This window comes from Marmota marmota, unplaced genomic scaffold (genome assembly GCF_001458135.2).
Source record: "Marmota marmota marmota unplaced genomic scaffold, marMar, whole genome shotgun sequence".
Lineage (NCBI taxonomy): Eukaryota > Metazoa > Chordata > Mammalia > Rodentia > Sciuridae > Marmota > Marmota marmota.
In genome coordinates, this window is record NW_026000057.1 from 40,474,765 (window position 1) to 40,489,164 (window position 14,400).

A 14,400-nucleotide genomic window follows, 5' to 3' on the forward strand; every position below is an offset into this window, starting at 1 on the left:
AATTAGTGAATTTTGTATGCTGGCTTCTTTATATGTTTAGTTTGAATTCCATATTTAAAATATGTCAAAAAGTAATGTATAAAATATAACTCAGTTTCTGGATCTGAAATATTTTATTATCTTTCAAAATCTGCTTCAAGCCAGTTTTTAAATAACAGATAAAATATTATAGGTATAGTTGTACTTTCTTCTCCCTTCTCTTTTTCTGCCTCCTTCCCTGGAGGTGACCTTTATTGGAAAACAGAGGAGCATCATTCCAGTGTAGGTTATTTTTAGTTATAGACATGTGGAATCTCAGGTCCTAACAGAAACTATTAAGGTCAAATTCACATTTTAAGAATGTCTAGGTATATACTTTTGTATATAGTCATAGAATCCCATATTTTATGTCATATGTTCATGGCAAGATCTTCAGTCTTCAGTGGAAACCTGGGAGAGCGCATGAAAGCGTAATTCAGAGCTATTAACACAAACTCCAAAATCTGTGGGAAGAAAGTGGTCATATTTCAAATGGTCTGGCTTAATCCAAGGAAAGAATTTAAATATAAGCACTGCGAGAATGGGTGGAAAAGGAAAAAAAAAAAAAGAATCAATGAGCAATGGTTATTCTGGCAATACTCCAGGATTGGAAAGATCCATGTGAGAATCTGATTTTCTACTGAATGGCTGCACTATTATATTAAAATGATGGTATGAATGTCAGTGACAAATTCCAGAAATTCTCCCCTCTTTTTCTTACTTAAAGAAGAGAGATTTACCATCTTTTACTGAACTTTTAAGCTGCTCTACCCAGAGAGAGGGAGGCAGGTGCCAAATCTGTAGCTTTACCAAGCTGGGCAAGAGGTGATGGTTGACATGAATTATCCAAGGTCAAAGTGAAAGGGCATGTGAGAATGGAGAAAAAGGGTAAAATAGAAGAGAAAGGAATGACCCTCCGTCTTCTGCTCTCTTCCCCCAGTTTCCCCAACTTCATCCCATTCTCTTGAAGATTCATCCTACCTTCCTCCAATTCTGTGATTCCACCAGGATCTTTCTGGAAGTTCTTAGATGTCCAGTCTAATTCTGAAGAAAAATGTGAATGATGAATAAACCTAGAAATCACATTTACTAATTAACCAAGAAAAGTTTATTAATAATTTTTTAAATCACATTTACTAATAAACCATGAAAACAATGCTCAGAATTCTTTCAGAATAACTGCAGCTTTGTTCAACTTGAAGGAGCTTTTATTTTTCAGGTCTCTCTTAAGCATATATTATTGTGGTTTAGGGAAGTTTTAAATTACAAGGGTAACAGTTCTGAGCGTTCATGCACATACACACACATCGGCATTTTGGCACACACACACAAAAAAAAATGGTGATGAATTTCTTTAAAATGGTGATGAATTTATTATAGTCTCTGGTGAGAATCTAGAATGCAGGTATTTGTAGCACATGCATAAGCAGAGTTGTTAGTCCACTGGGTGTACTCATTACTTCAAAAAGCATTATAAGGGAACTGGGGATACAGCTCAGTGGTGGAGCCCTTGCCTAGCATGCATAAAGCCCTGGGTTCCATCTCCAGCCTGGGGAAAAAAAATTCCAACAGAAAAAGCATCATAAAAATTGTCCATTTACTCATCATAAAACTTCAGGATAAAGAAAATGCAAACATTAAAGTTTTGGTGTCTGGGACAATCTACATGGTATCCTTAATATATTATCTTTTGCTAATCTTTATGTAGTATTGTTTGTTATCTTTCTAATCAGTCTGTCTGGCTGTGCAGGGCCATACAAGAATTTGGCTGTGTTGGTGATGTGGGGGGAGGAGGGGGGCATCTTAGGTAGGAAACCTTTTGGACCACTAGGCTGCACTTGAACATTCTGCAGAGGTTAGATATTTCAGGATTTCAGGATTTCAGTACATTCTCTTTCCATTTTTTAAAAACCACAGTTCTGTTCCTAGAACAGTGAAGTTAAATACAATGAAAGAACACAACACAGAAAGTGCTTAGGATTTTTATGTTTGTAGAAATACTTTTTTTCCCCCACTTAAAAAATATTTCTTAAAGACAGAGGATTATCTCAACGTGGCACCAAAGAGGGTCCCTTCCTGTCCGTTAAGGTGTGTGAAGCCACTCTTATGCGATATCGTAAAGTCACAACTTGTCTTAAGCTGCATTTAGGCTTTAAATCTCTCTTTTAAAGCTCTGTTTATTTTCATTAAGCCTCTTCTTTTTAACTCAGGTGATGTGTTTGTGTTTAGAAACGTATAACTTTGGCTTACTTGGCTATTTTCCCCTCATGCAGATTTTATGCTGGTAAATGTGCACTAAAGGGCATTTGTATAATTACTTGTTTAATCTGGAAGCTCAGTGCACTTTGTATGCTGCGCGACGTGGTTCCCAGCTCAGGTATTAATAGTGTTTTTTGATGAGTTGATGAGGTTGATGTTGATGGCAATGAAAAGAAGATGAGAAAAAAATGAGTACGGTGAAAATTAGGAACAGAGCAGAAGCACGTTTGCATCCTTATATAGAAGGATTTGCAGGAGAGGATCCGTCTCAGGCCTGTACGGCGTCTGCACATGTCTGTGCATTCACAGCTGTAAATATGCTCATGGCTTTTCGCCTGTTGACTTAAAGCATGCGTTGACTTCATTCTGGAAGCTACATTTTTAGCTATTTGTTATTTATTTATTTTTAAATTCAGGGGCATCGGGGCACTCTACCACTGAGCCACGTCCCTAGCCCTATTTTGTATTTTATTTAGAGATAGGGTCTCACTAAATTGCTCAGGGCTTCACTAAGTTGCCAAGGCTGGCTTTGAACTCTTGATCCTTCTTCCTCAGCCTCCTGAGCTGCTGGGATCACAGGTATGCGCCATCAAGCCCGACCTAGCTATTTGTTCTTAAAAGACATGAGAAAAAATAGTCTTTCTGTATCATTTGGTAGTTAAAGCATGAAATAATTGTTTCTTATAATCCACAGTTTATAGGGGTCACTAGAGATTATTTGGTTCTACTTTTTTAAATTGATTTTTTTTAAAAAAATGACAGCAGAATGTATTACAATTCATATTACACATATAGAGCACAATTTTTCATTCCTCTGGTTGTATATAAAGTATGTTCACAACAATTGTGTCTTCATACATGTACTTTGGATAGTGGTGTCCATCACATTCCACCATCATTGCTAACCCCCTGCCCCCTCCCTTCCCCTCCCACCCCCCTCTCTCTGCCCTATCTAGAGTTCATATATNGCACCATTTGTTGAAGATGCTATCCTTCCTCCATTGCATGCTTTTAGCCCCTTTATCAAATATAAGATAGTTGTAGTTTTGTGGATTGGTTTCTGTGTCCTCTATTCTGTACCATTGGTCCACCCGCCTAACAAAAGAGGTGAAAGACTTATACAATGAAAACTACAGAACCCTAAAGAGAGAAATAGAAGAAGATCTTAGAAGATGGAAAAATATACCCTGTTCATGGACAGGCAGAACTAACATCATCAAAATGGCGATATTACCAAAAGTTCTCTATAGGTTTAATGCAATGCCAATCAAAATCCCAACGGCATTTCTTGTAGAAATAGAGAAAGCAATCATGAAATTCATATGGAAAAATAAAAGACCCAGAATAGCAAAAACAATGCTAAGCAGGAAGTGTGAATCAGGCGGTATAGCGATACCAGACTTCAAACTATACTACAGAGCAATAGTAACAAAAACAGCATGGTACTGGTGATTTTACTTTTAGATGGACTAGTCTTACACTGTTTGGAACAGAAGAGAATGTATTCACTTGCAGCCATTCTAGCTATAAATAGTTCCAAACATTTTTCTTGACTTTACTGTTTCAGATATTAGTAAAAAGTTGTCAAAAATAGTTGTGTAGCTTTTTGTCTCATGCAGTCCTTAAAGTACAATAAAACTGCCATTTTTCTGAAAAGTGTACGATAAGAATTTATGTTATTGTTATTTTTTAGCACTCACTAGGCTTAAAGATTTTTCTCTTTGTTTTAGATTTTTACAGCAACCTGTGAAGTAGGCATTTTGCTGCTATTCTATAGGTGAGGAAATCAAGCCACAGATAGCTTAAATAACTTTCTCCAGATTAGTGGTTTTGAATCAGGGAGACTAAAAAATGCTTTTAATGCCTTGGCAGAACATTAATTTCACAGCATTTTAGTAGGGTTACTTAAAAAGAGAAACTTCTGCTTACATAAGTGTTGGAAACAAAATTAAACAGCTTATTGATAAACATTTTGTTAATTATCTTAAAAAGCCTTATAGCTGTGATATCAAGGCATTTATAGGAGAACATGGTGGAGACTATGGTTGTCCAACATTTGTTAAGTTAACTTTCCTGTTGAAAGATGAATTTTCTAGCCCTTGCATGATACGACCTCATTAAAATTAATCTCATTAAGTTATTAATGGTGGTTACAGTTTCTTCTCTGTGCTGGGTACGATGCTAGGCATATTAACAACTTGATGGAATTCTCAGAGCAATATTAGCTATAAGCTCTCTGAAGGCAGGTACCATATGTCTTATTCAAATTATGTGCATTGAATTAAAAGAGGAGAAAATTATTACTATGTTTTGTTTGTTTGTTTGTTTTTATTTTTGGTACTGGGGATTGAACTCACTGAGCCATATCCTCAGCCCTATTTTGTATTTTATTTAGTGACAGAGTCTCACTGCATTGCTTAGCACCTTGCTTTTGCTGAGACAGCCTTTGAACTCGTGATCTTCCTGCCTCAGCCTCCGGAGCTGATGAGGTTACAGGTATATGCAGCTGCGCCTGGCTATTACTATGTTAATAGATGGAGAGACAGAGCAACCAGGCAGTTTCAGTAATTTACATTTTCCTATAGACTAGTAAGGGGTAGAGTAGATATTTAATACCAAATTTATCAGATTTTAAATCACTAGTCCATGCTGGATTCTATATTCCTTAGGATACAGGAAGCCTTGAATAACCCACTGGCTGCTTCCTTAGCCTTATTCCTTCCTATGTGTCCATGATTTTGTAAATACTGTGTTCTGTATCTGGAATGTTCTTATAATTTTTCTTTTTCTTTTTGCCCTTTGAACATTGCTAATATATTATCTTCTATGTAAGTGCTTTTCAAACTAGCATTCCTATCTCCATGCCCTACAGAATTACATCCTTCCTTGTGCTATTCTGAATCAGCTATTTAATGTTACATTGTAATTTTTATTTCTATTCTGACTTCTTACAAGACAAGGAGGTATTACAGGTCAGGGTTCTTGCTTCATTTCTTTTGTTCTGTAAGGCCTAGGTATAGTCTGGGTATTATATGTTTTATAAATTTAAAATGAGTGAATAAAATAGTGTTATGTATCACTTAAATATCCTGGATCTTGAGTGAGCCCTTGGCAAGTGATGGATTGCAACCAATTCTTGGTTGAATTCCCTAGTGGACGGTAGAAGAGATTGTGATTCCACTCTGGTAAGTAAAGATGTATCTATGCATTTCTGATTCCTAAAGGCAGAAATGAAATTCCTTATAATCGTAGCTACCATGAAATTCTGAGAGGCTTGGTAGAAGGAATTTCAGAGGCCAGTTCACAGGAGTGCTTCTTCCTCAGATCAGGCAATTAGGTTTATAAAAAAAAAATATCCAAGCCAAACAACATCAAGCAGAATTTGAAAATCTCATAAGTCCTGTGTCAGAAGTTACTGTGTGACTTCTGCCACACTCTACTGATCAAAATGAGTCAGGGTCAGCCATATTAATTGTGAAGGACATTAATGCTGGGGACAGATATCAGGAGACATGGTTTGTTGGGGACCATTTCTCCCACTTTGGGAGAAAATCTAGCATTCAGGAACTGGGAATATTTTGTCTACATCAATTAGTCAAGACGTGTCTTAGGTGGGGGGAGTTAGAAGAGGACTGCTTTGGAAGTGCTTGGTTCAAGTGCTTGGTTCATTGTTACGACAATGGGAGCTCTGGTTCCCTTAGGATGGAGGAGCAGGAAAACGATACATCAACAACAGGGACAGAGATTTCACAGGGGCAGAGAATCAGACAGTTGCTGGACATGAATTTGAGCGAGGAAGACCTCACCCAGGAGGAGTTTATAAAGGAAGAGGAGACCCATGAGGTACTGAGAAAGAGAAGCCAGGGAAGGAGATGGCAGCAGAATAACCCTAGAAGTTGAAAAAGAAAACACTTGTTTATCCTAGAAGCCCAAAACACAGAGATCTATCAGTGCACAGCATGAGTGAGAATCAGGTGATCTGGTTGTTTAAAGGTCATCAATGAGCCTGGAGAAACAGTGTCTTTGGCGTTATGGAGAGTAGAATCTAGAATATAATGGTGCTTGTTCTCAGCTTTAGTATCTGTGAGTAACCTGGGAGTCTTGTCAAAACAACTCTCATTTGGCAGCTGTGGAGGGAGACATAGGCATCTTCATGTTTAATAAGCATCTCTGAAGAGTCTGAGGCAAACCACATTTTGAGAAATACTAGATTAGAGAGAAAATGAGAAGTGGAGGAACTAAGGTAACTGTAACTACATGCCGTCCAGTGGCTTCTGGCAAAAGATGGGATGAGAGCTCTGTAAGAACAGAGATGAGAATTTTTTTTTTCTTGCCAAGGTGAGTATATTCGAACACATTTGCAGACAAAGGAGACTTGGATGTGGAAGAAATATAAATGAGAAAATTGATGTTGCAAATTCCAGTGGAAATGGGAAGATCCGTAATGGGTCGAGTGTGACAGCATCTGTCATCCCTGCTAGTCCCAGCTTCACACCAGGGTTGATCCCAATTATTATGCTCAGTCATTTTTAATCCTGGAACCAATGAGAGAACATCTTGATGGGTTATTATTGCCTCCATTCTCATGAACAAAGGACCAAAGGACATACAAAGCTAGTTTGGCTGGCCACCAATGTCTGACGAAGGGAACAAACAACTGTGTATTAAAAAGCAGTATTATCTTGTAGATTGATTTCTATTTTTCCTTAAGTTGTTGTGATCACTAGTTTATTGGCCCTGATACTGAGGTCTGTGGTGCCCCACCCTTTCTCATTATCCCTCTCTGCCAGCTGTGTTTTGTGAAGAATTAGAATCTTACCAGTACCTAGAGAAGCAGGCTGAGTAGTGGGCTGAGTTGGCCTGCCTTTCTGCCCACCTTTTTCTATTTCTCATTACCAGACTCTGTTCAAGGAAAAACCATCTGCCTTTGGTTGGGGTAGTAGTATAAAGTGGAAATTCCTGAGCTCTTCCATGGATCTGTTTGAATTAGTAATTCTGGATGTGCGCTCAGGAACTAGGCATTTTAAACAAATTCCCTCGCTGACTCTTGTACATGTAAAGTGAAAGACTTTTGAGCTGCAATTCATAGCTAAACTGTGGCACCAACCTAGGTGCCCTTCAACAGATGAATGGATAAAAAAAGTGTTATAGCTACACAATAGAATATTACTCAGCCATGAAAAAGAATGACTTTATGACTTTTGCTGGTAAGTGGATGGATCTGGAGATTATCATGCTAAGTGAAATAAGCCAATCCCCAAAAACAAAAAGCCAAATTTTCTTTCTGATATGCAGATACTAAGACATAATAAGGTGGGGTGAGGTGAGGAAGAATAGAAGTTTAGTGGATTAGACAAAGGGGAATGAAGGGAAGGGAGGAGGATGGGAATAGGAAAGACAGTAGATTGAACTGGACGTAACTTTCCTATGTTCACGTATGAATACATAACCAGTGAAACTCTACATCATGTACAACCACAAGATGGAAAGTTATCTGCCATGTATGTATGATACGTCAAAATACACTCTACTGTCATGTATATCTAAAAAGAATAAATTAAAAAAAAAAAAAACTGCTGCTGAGCTGGACTGTACTTCTGGAAACAGCCTCATGCTGCTCCCACAACCTCCTTTTGACTACAACAGTATACTGAACCTTTAGCACCGACTGTGAGACTCCAGTCAATCCCTGGATGGGAAAACTTGAAGAGCAACATTGTTCTAGGTTGGACTGGAATATGCTAAGTGTCCTGAGTCTCATCATAAATGACTCCTGGGCCTCTCCAGATGATGGGAGGTTAGGGTGAGTGGCGAAGCCTTTTCATGGAACCTACTTTGCCTACTCTCAACTAAATGTATTTTGGCTCATTCTTTGCTAGTTCTTTCTAGTTCAGATGGAAAGTCATAGAATGTTTTAGGTCTATCCAGTATCAGCCTTGAAAAGAAATATGACACTTTCAGGCATGAGAGTGAGTCTATTAAAGCAGGGATAATAAAGAGAACTTGTTAGTTCTTCAACTTCGTATCAGCCAACGCAGACATTCCTGTGCATCCCGCCTCATTCTGTTCCCATCCCGCTCCTTGGGATGGAGGCAGACTCACGACTTATTGCCTCACTCCTTCTGTGCCCTGCATCTCATTGCGTCCCACCCTCTAAGTGACTTTGACTTGCTGGTTACCCCCATAGCCTGGAACATCAATTTCTTCTTGTTTTTGGCTCTTTCCCCTTAGATTTTTACCCCCTCAAGTCTTCTACATGTTTTCTGAATCAAAATGTTTCCATTAAACCCTCTTCTCCCTTGTCTCTCTTCCTCTTCATGGTACACCATAATACAAGCATTATCTACACCATCTTCTCACTTCCTCCTCCTTTACTTATTTCCCCCAGTACTCAAGAATTTTGTTTCAAGGCTACCATACCTTTGAAACTATTTTGTCAGTCATCCAAGGTCTCTCTACACTGAATCCAATAGACATTTCTCAGTCTTTATCCCATTTATTTTCTTGGCAGCATGTGATTGGATTGGCTATTTCATCTGTCCTGAAATTCTTCCTTCTTACTTAACAGTATCCCTGTGCTGCCCACCTGCTCCCCTGCTCCTCATTCTGGCTACACTCTACTGTAGACTTCAGTTTAGCAAGTGACCTAGGCTCCTTCTTTATTTGGACCTCTCTCACATACATGCCTATTTCTCTAGAAGGATCACATTCCTCTTAACGTCAAAGACTCCAATCTATCCTCTGATTCTCCCCTTCTATCACCTGTATTCAAGTCTGGGAAAGTTATTTTTCCCCTTCACTCCTACAGACCTCATTACGTGACACATGACATGTGACACGTTTTCATTGTACTTTAATTACGTGCTTGTCTAAATTCTTCACTAGAGTATCAACTACATAAGACTCAGGCTTGTGTCAATTGTTTTTACTGATCTATCTCCAGGTCCTGGTGGCCATCGATAGTAACTGGCACAGGGATCAGGTAGGAGCATAATCAGTATTTATTGCATGAATGAAATGCATCCACACATACCTCCATGCACATGCATTTACATGCACATGCAACCTGGTCCTATGGAGACTGCGGGAAATCCAATTGAGTATGTGATAACATTTCATCTCTAGAGCCTATATTTTAATTGAAAAGATAGGTTCACAAAAGATTGCAATAAAAGGTGGTAAAAGCTCAGAGCAAATTGGGTGATACAAACCTTTGTATGTGTTAAGAAAAAGAAGATGACATGGTCAGTCGGGTTGAGCAGTAAATACTTAGGAAAAAAGTTATTTTTAAACTTGATCTTAAGGGCTGGGGTTGTGGCCCAGTGATAGAGTGTTGCCTAGCGTGTGTGAAGCACTGGGTTCAATCCTCAGCACCACATAAAAATAAATAAATAAATAAATAAATAAATAAATAAATAAATAAATAAATAAAATAAAGGTCTCTCTCTCTCTCTCTCTCTCTCTCTATATATATATATATATATATGTAAATTGTATATATTTATATATATATATATATATGTAAATTGACCTTGAAGGATGATATAAGTTGTGAGAGGGAAATCCAGGATGATGCAAGTTGTGAGTGGTAAGGGTAGAGTAGAAAGGCACAAGGCAAAGTTGAAAGTGACCAACCAGTTCAGCTAGAGCAAACCGGTTTGTGTGGGTGAGAAAAAAGAAAAGATTGATTGGCAAACAGACGGTGTGTGCAGTACTGGGGACTGGATTCAGAGGTGCTGTACCACTAAGCTAAATCTCCAGCCATTTTACTTTTTATTTATTTATTTTTGAGACAGGGTCTCACTAAGTTACTGAGGCTGGCCTCAAACTTTCAGTCCTTCCATCTCAGCCTTCTGAGTTGCTGGGATTACAGGCATGTGCCACTGTAAAGTTGACCAAGTTATGCTAGGTGCATTTGTGAATATGGAACAATGCATTCTACTTTTATATATCCAGAGTGCATCCATTTAAAAAAATAAACAGAAGGAAGACCAAAAGAGTAGAGAAAGGGATTCTGCAGGCAACCGCAGTGAAAGAAACAGGATGGTTCTGGGGATTGAAATCGAGAAAACTGTGTAATATGCATTTATGATAGGTCAAAACGAACCCCTCTATTATGTTTAACTGTAGTGCACTAAACAATAAAAAAGGCAGGAAAGCTTAGCATGTGTGGAAGTCCATAAAAGGAAAAAAAGAGAGTAATTGTTCTTCTTTAGTAAGTGGGAAAACGCTAAAAGATTGACTTTCACATTTCCCCGTGTGCTGACATAAAGTATAAAATTATTAATCATAATTGCTTTTTTCTTTGAACATGCATTAATTAATGCAATCAGCTTCGGCTGGTATCCGAGCACCACCTCTGACAGGGAGAGCACCACTCAGGACTCTGTGTTGTAGCTGATTAAATGCTCCTGGTTATAAAAGGATTGTCCTGGACAATTGATTATTCTGTCATATTAAAATTTCAATTAAAATTTTAAAATAAAGTTTTTTTTAAAAAAAAATCTGCCATGATGACTAATCAGTGTAAGTATTGTTGCAGTAGTTCTCCTGTTTTTGTTGAAAACTGTTTGGCTTTATGAGAAATTGAATTACCCTGCAACACATCATTCCAGGTAATTAGGGAACTGCTGAATAAGGATAGATCTAATTCGACTTCTTGTAACTTGCCACAAACATTCTCCTTTGGTATATTGTACAAAATTATTAAATTTTTATCATCCCTTCATAGGTGTCTAGTACATATCAAAGATTATTTGAATTTACTTTGTGTCATCTTTTTTGTGACATTATTTATGTGTTTTGTATTATTTATATGTATTGGTTACATGTTAGTTGAATAACTTACTAAATTAAAATATACCATTAAACACCATTAAATACTGATTATGTATTATAATTATATAGTCTACATATGATTTAAAAATACAAGTTTAGTTGCTTTGCATATTTTTTACTGTGTATATTTTTTTGGTGTCAATATTCCTATTAATGAGGCATAGCTTCAAATGCAACCTGAGTACTTTTATTCCTTTTATATTAATCTGTGATCTCTTTCCAAGAGTAATAGATTTAAGCCATCTTTTTAGTCTTCAGGCTTTCCATCCCAAATCACCTCTCTGTACCATTAAGAAATGTACTTCTGAATTGCTTAGAAATTCAGTGCAAATGTTCTCACGGAAACAGACAAATGTGCTTCTTGAAAGACCAGCTTTTGGATGCCTGCCAGGGCAGTGCTGGCTAGTATCAGCAAAGAAACACCATAAACTACACGGGATAAGTGAAAATACCTTTTCTCTACTTTCCTGAAAACCATCCCCCACCCAGCCCCGGAATACCCAGAAACGGGAAGGAGAGCAGGCACGGAAATGCAAAATGGTAATAAGTACCCTCGATTTCCCTGAGCAGTGCCTTGCTCAGGCCCGAGTTGGGAATTGGGGGAAGAAGGGAGGAGATATGGATTGAATGTTAAACTTTTAAATTCAATTCACATAAAATTTGAAAACTCTGAAGTGAGTCTTCACTTTTAAAGGGACTCTTGATTTCGGCTGAAATGTCTAGAGAGCTCCTGGCATATACTAGAAATTTGTCATATGGTAAAAGAAACGAGAGGGAACCTTGAGGCCACTGGTGAGAGAGAAACAAACCACTTCCTGTTGGCACCACATTCAGTTCAGCCCTTTTAACTTAATCTGCAATGATACTTAGGCTTGGTATGTTAGATTGATTTTTAGAATTACACACACACACACACACACACACACAGTCAGTCTCCAAATCATCTTACTACTTCTCTTCCTTTTCTAGTTTCTCCATTTTCTCTCCCTCACGCCTTCCTTTTCTCCTTTTCTTCCTTCCTTGAATAATGAGACTGTATTTTGAGCTAGGCACTGTGCCAGATGATAGGGACATACCAGTGAAAAGGAGGAAAAACTCTGCCCTGGTGGAGTTTACATTCTAGGTTAGAAAATAAGCAGTTCATAGCTTGGAAACTGAGCCTGAATGAATAGAGGAGCATACCACAGGAATACCTGGTAAAGAATGTTCCCTGTAGAGGAGAGAATGAACTTGAAGACCTTGAAAGAAGAGTGTGATCAGCAGATTTGGGAAGGAGCAGAAGACTGAGGAAATGTGGGGAAAGTTTTAGGAAAATTGTTGGGTGGGTGGGGGCAAATGATGTAGAACCCACAGGCCTTTTAATTTTATTCTGTGTGATGGAAAGCCATTGGAAGGCTCTGGTTAGCAAGGGATATAAGTTATTTTGGGTTTAAAAATGGATGGACCGTAGGAAGACAAGAATGGGAACCAGAGGACAATTTAGGGAACTATAATAATGCTTCAAGGAAGAGCTGAAACATACCTTCACTAAGGAGATAGAGAATATGATGAGACATGATTGGATTCTAGTTATAATTAGAAGTTGAAGTTGAGAATTTGCTAATGCAAGCTATGCACAAAAGAATCAAGGATTATTCCTTGATTGATTTGTTTTTTGGTAGATGCAAGCTATGAAACAAAACAAATGAGTCAAAGATTATTCCTTGACTGGTTTATTTGTCTTCTAGGGTAATTGGGGGAACTTGATATCATTTACTGTGATTCAAGAGAGAGTAGAAAGAACAGATTTGGGGGGAGAAATCGAAAGGTCATCTTTTGCTATATTAGGTTTTAGATTGTAGACATTCTACTTGAGGTATGAGTTCAGAGAATAGGTAGAAAATGAGAAATGAATTCAGAAGTTTGATCTTTGGTTTTAAAAACAACAATCATAGCTGGCATTTAAGCCAACCGATTTCAGTTGACCACCTAGGAAGTGGGTCAAAAAACCAAGTTTGGCTTACTCCAGCAGCTAGAGAATGAGAAAGCAGTTGATGATCTACTTTCTGATCAATGGAGGTTGAGAAGGTTCATTCAATGATGCAGGGAGAAGCTAAAGAGAGAAAATGTTTCAGAAATGATAAAAGTGAGCCAAGCACAGCACTGCACGCCTGTAATCCCAGTAGCTTGGGAAGCTGAGGCAGGAGGATCTTGAGTTCAAAGCCAGCCTCAGTTAAAGCAAGGTGCTAAGCAACACAGTGGGACTCTAAATAAATAAAATACAAAATAGGGCTGGGGATGTAGTTCAGTGATTAAGCACCCCTGAGTTCAACCCCCAGTTCCAAAAAACAAACAAAAAAAGAAATGATGAAAGTGATTGGTCCTTAAACGCTGGTAAGGAGATATGTTAGATGAAGATGGAAAACTAGATACTATTGAATTTGGCAAAAGGGGGTATCATTTGTAACTTCTATGAAGAGGTTCCAGTGGAGTGGAAATGTTGAAATCTTGATTAAAGTTGGTACAAAGGGGAACGGGAGGTGGGAAGTAGAGAGAATGAACAGATGGCCCTTTATAGTTGGTTTGCTGTAGAAGAGCAAAGAAAAGAAGTGGTAGTTGCAGCCCAGTGATGGATCAAAAGAGGGTTTCTATTTTATCTCATCATCATCATAGTTTTTTTTTTTTGTGGTGCCAGGGGTTGAACCCAGAGCCTTGCATATACTACACAAATGCTTTAGCACTGAGCTTACTTCCCTACCTGAAGGTTTTTGTTATTTATTTTCCCAATACTGGGAATCAAACCCAGGAATGCTCTACCACTGAGCTACATTCCCAGCCCAGGTTGCTTTTTGTTTTGAGACAGAGTCTTGCTAAGTTGCTGAGGCTGGTCTTGAATTTGGGATCTTCCAGCCTCAGCCTCTCGAGTAGCTGGGATTACGGGTGTGCACCATTGCACCAGACTGGGTTGAGGGTTTGTTTCCAGATAAGTGATATTGCAGGTTTGCGTGTGGAAATGATCCAATAGAGGAGAAAAGTCATGAAGGGAGAGAGTAAGGGACACTTGTAGAAACTAAGTATGTAACCTAGGTGAGAAAGAGCTGAGACACAATGAATGGTTTGATCTTTGGTTTTAAAAACAACAATCATTTATGTCCTGCATAAATAAAAATAATAATAACCCTATTTACCTGCTGTTGAGCCATTAGTTCAAGTAGGATCTTTGAAAATGGGAAACAGCTTTTGAACGTAAAGGCTTATATTTAGTTGGGTCATGTTTACTGAATGAGATGGTCAAGTTACCCACTA

The 14,400-nt window shown here is 38.2% G+C and overlaps 2 long non-coding RNA genes across 6 annotated transcripts in view; one reads left to right on the plus strand and one right to left on the minus strand.

Moving 5' to 3' along the window:
* The window catches only part of LOC107141396, a 102,483-nt gene that overhangs the window by 83,109 nt on the left and 4,974 nt on the right, over window positions 1–14,400 (plus strand). The gene's annotated exons all lie outside the window — the stretch shown is intronic.
* LOC125619810 overlaps window positions 1–14,400 on the minus strand; it is a 261,670-nt gene that overhangs the window by 37,532 nt on the left and 209,738 nt on the right. Inside the window, exon 3 of the long non-coding RNA XR_007351414.1 lies at window positions 1,000–1,062. This is a non-coding gene — a long non-coding RNA (uncharacterized LOC125619810). The remainder of the gene's footprint in view (window positions 1–999; window positions 1,063–14,400) is intronic.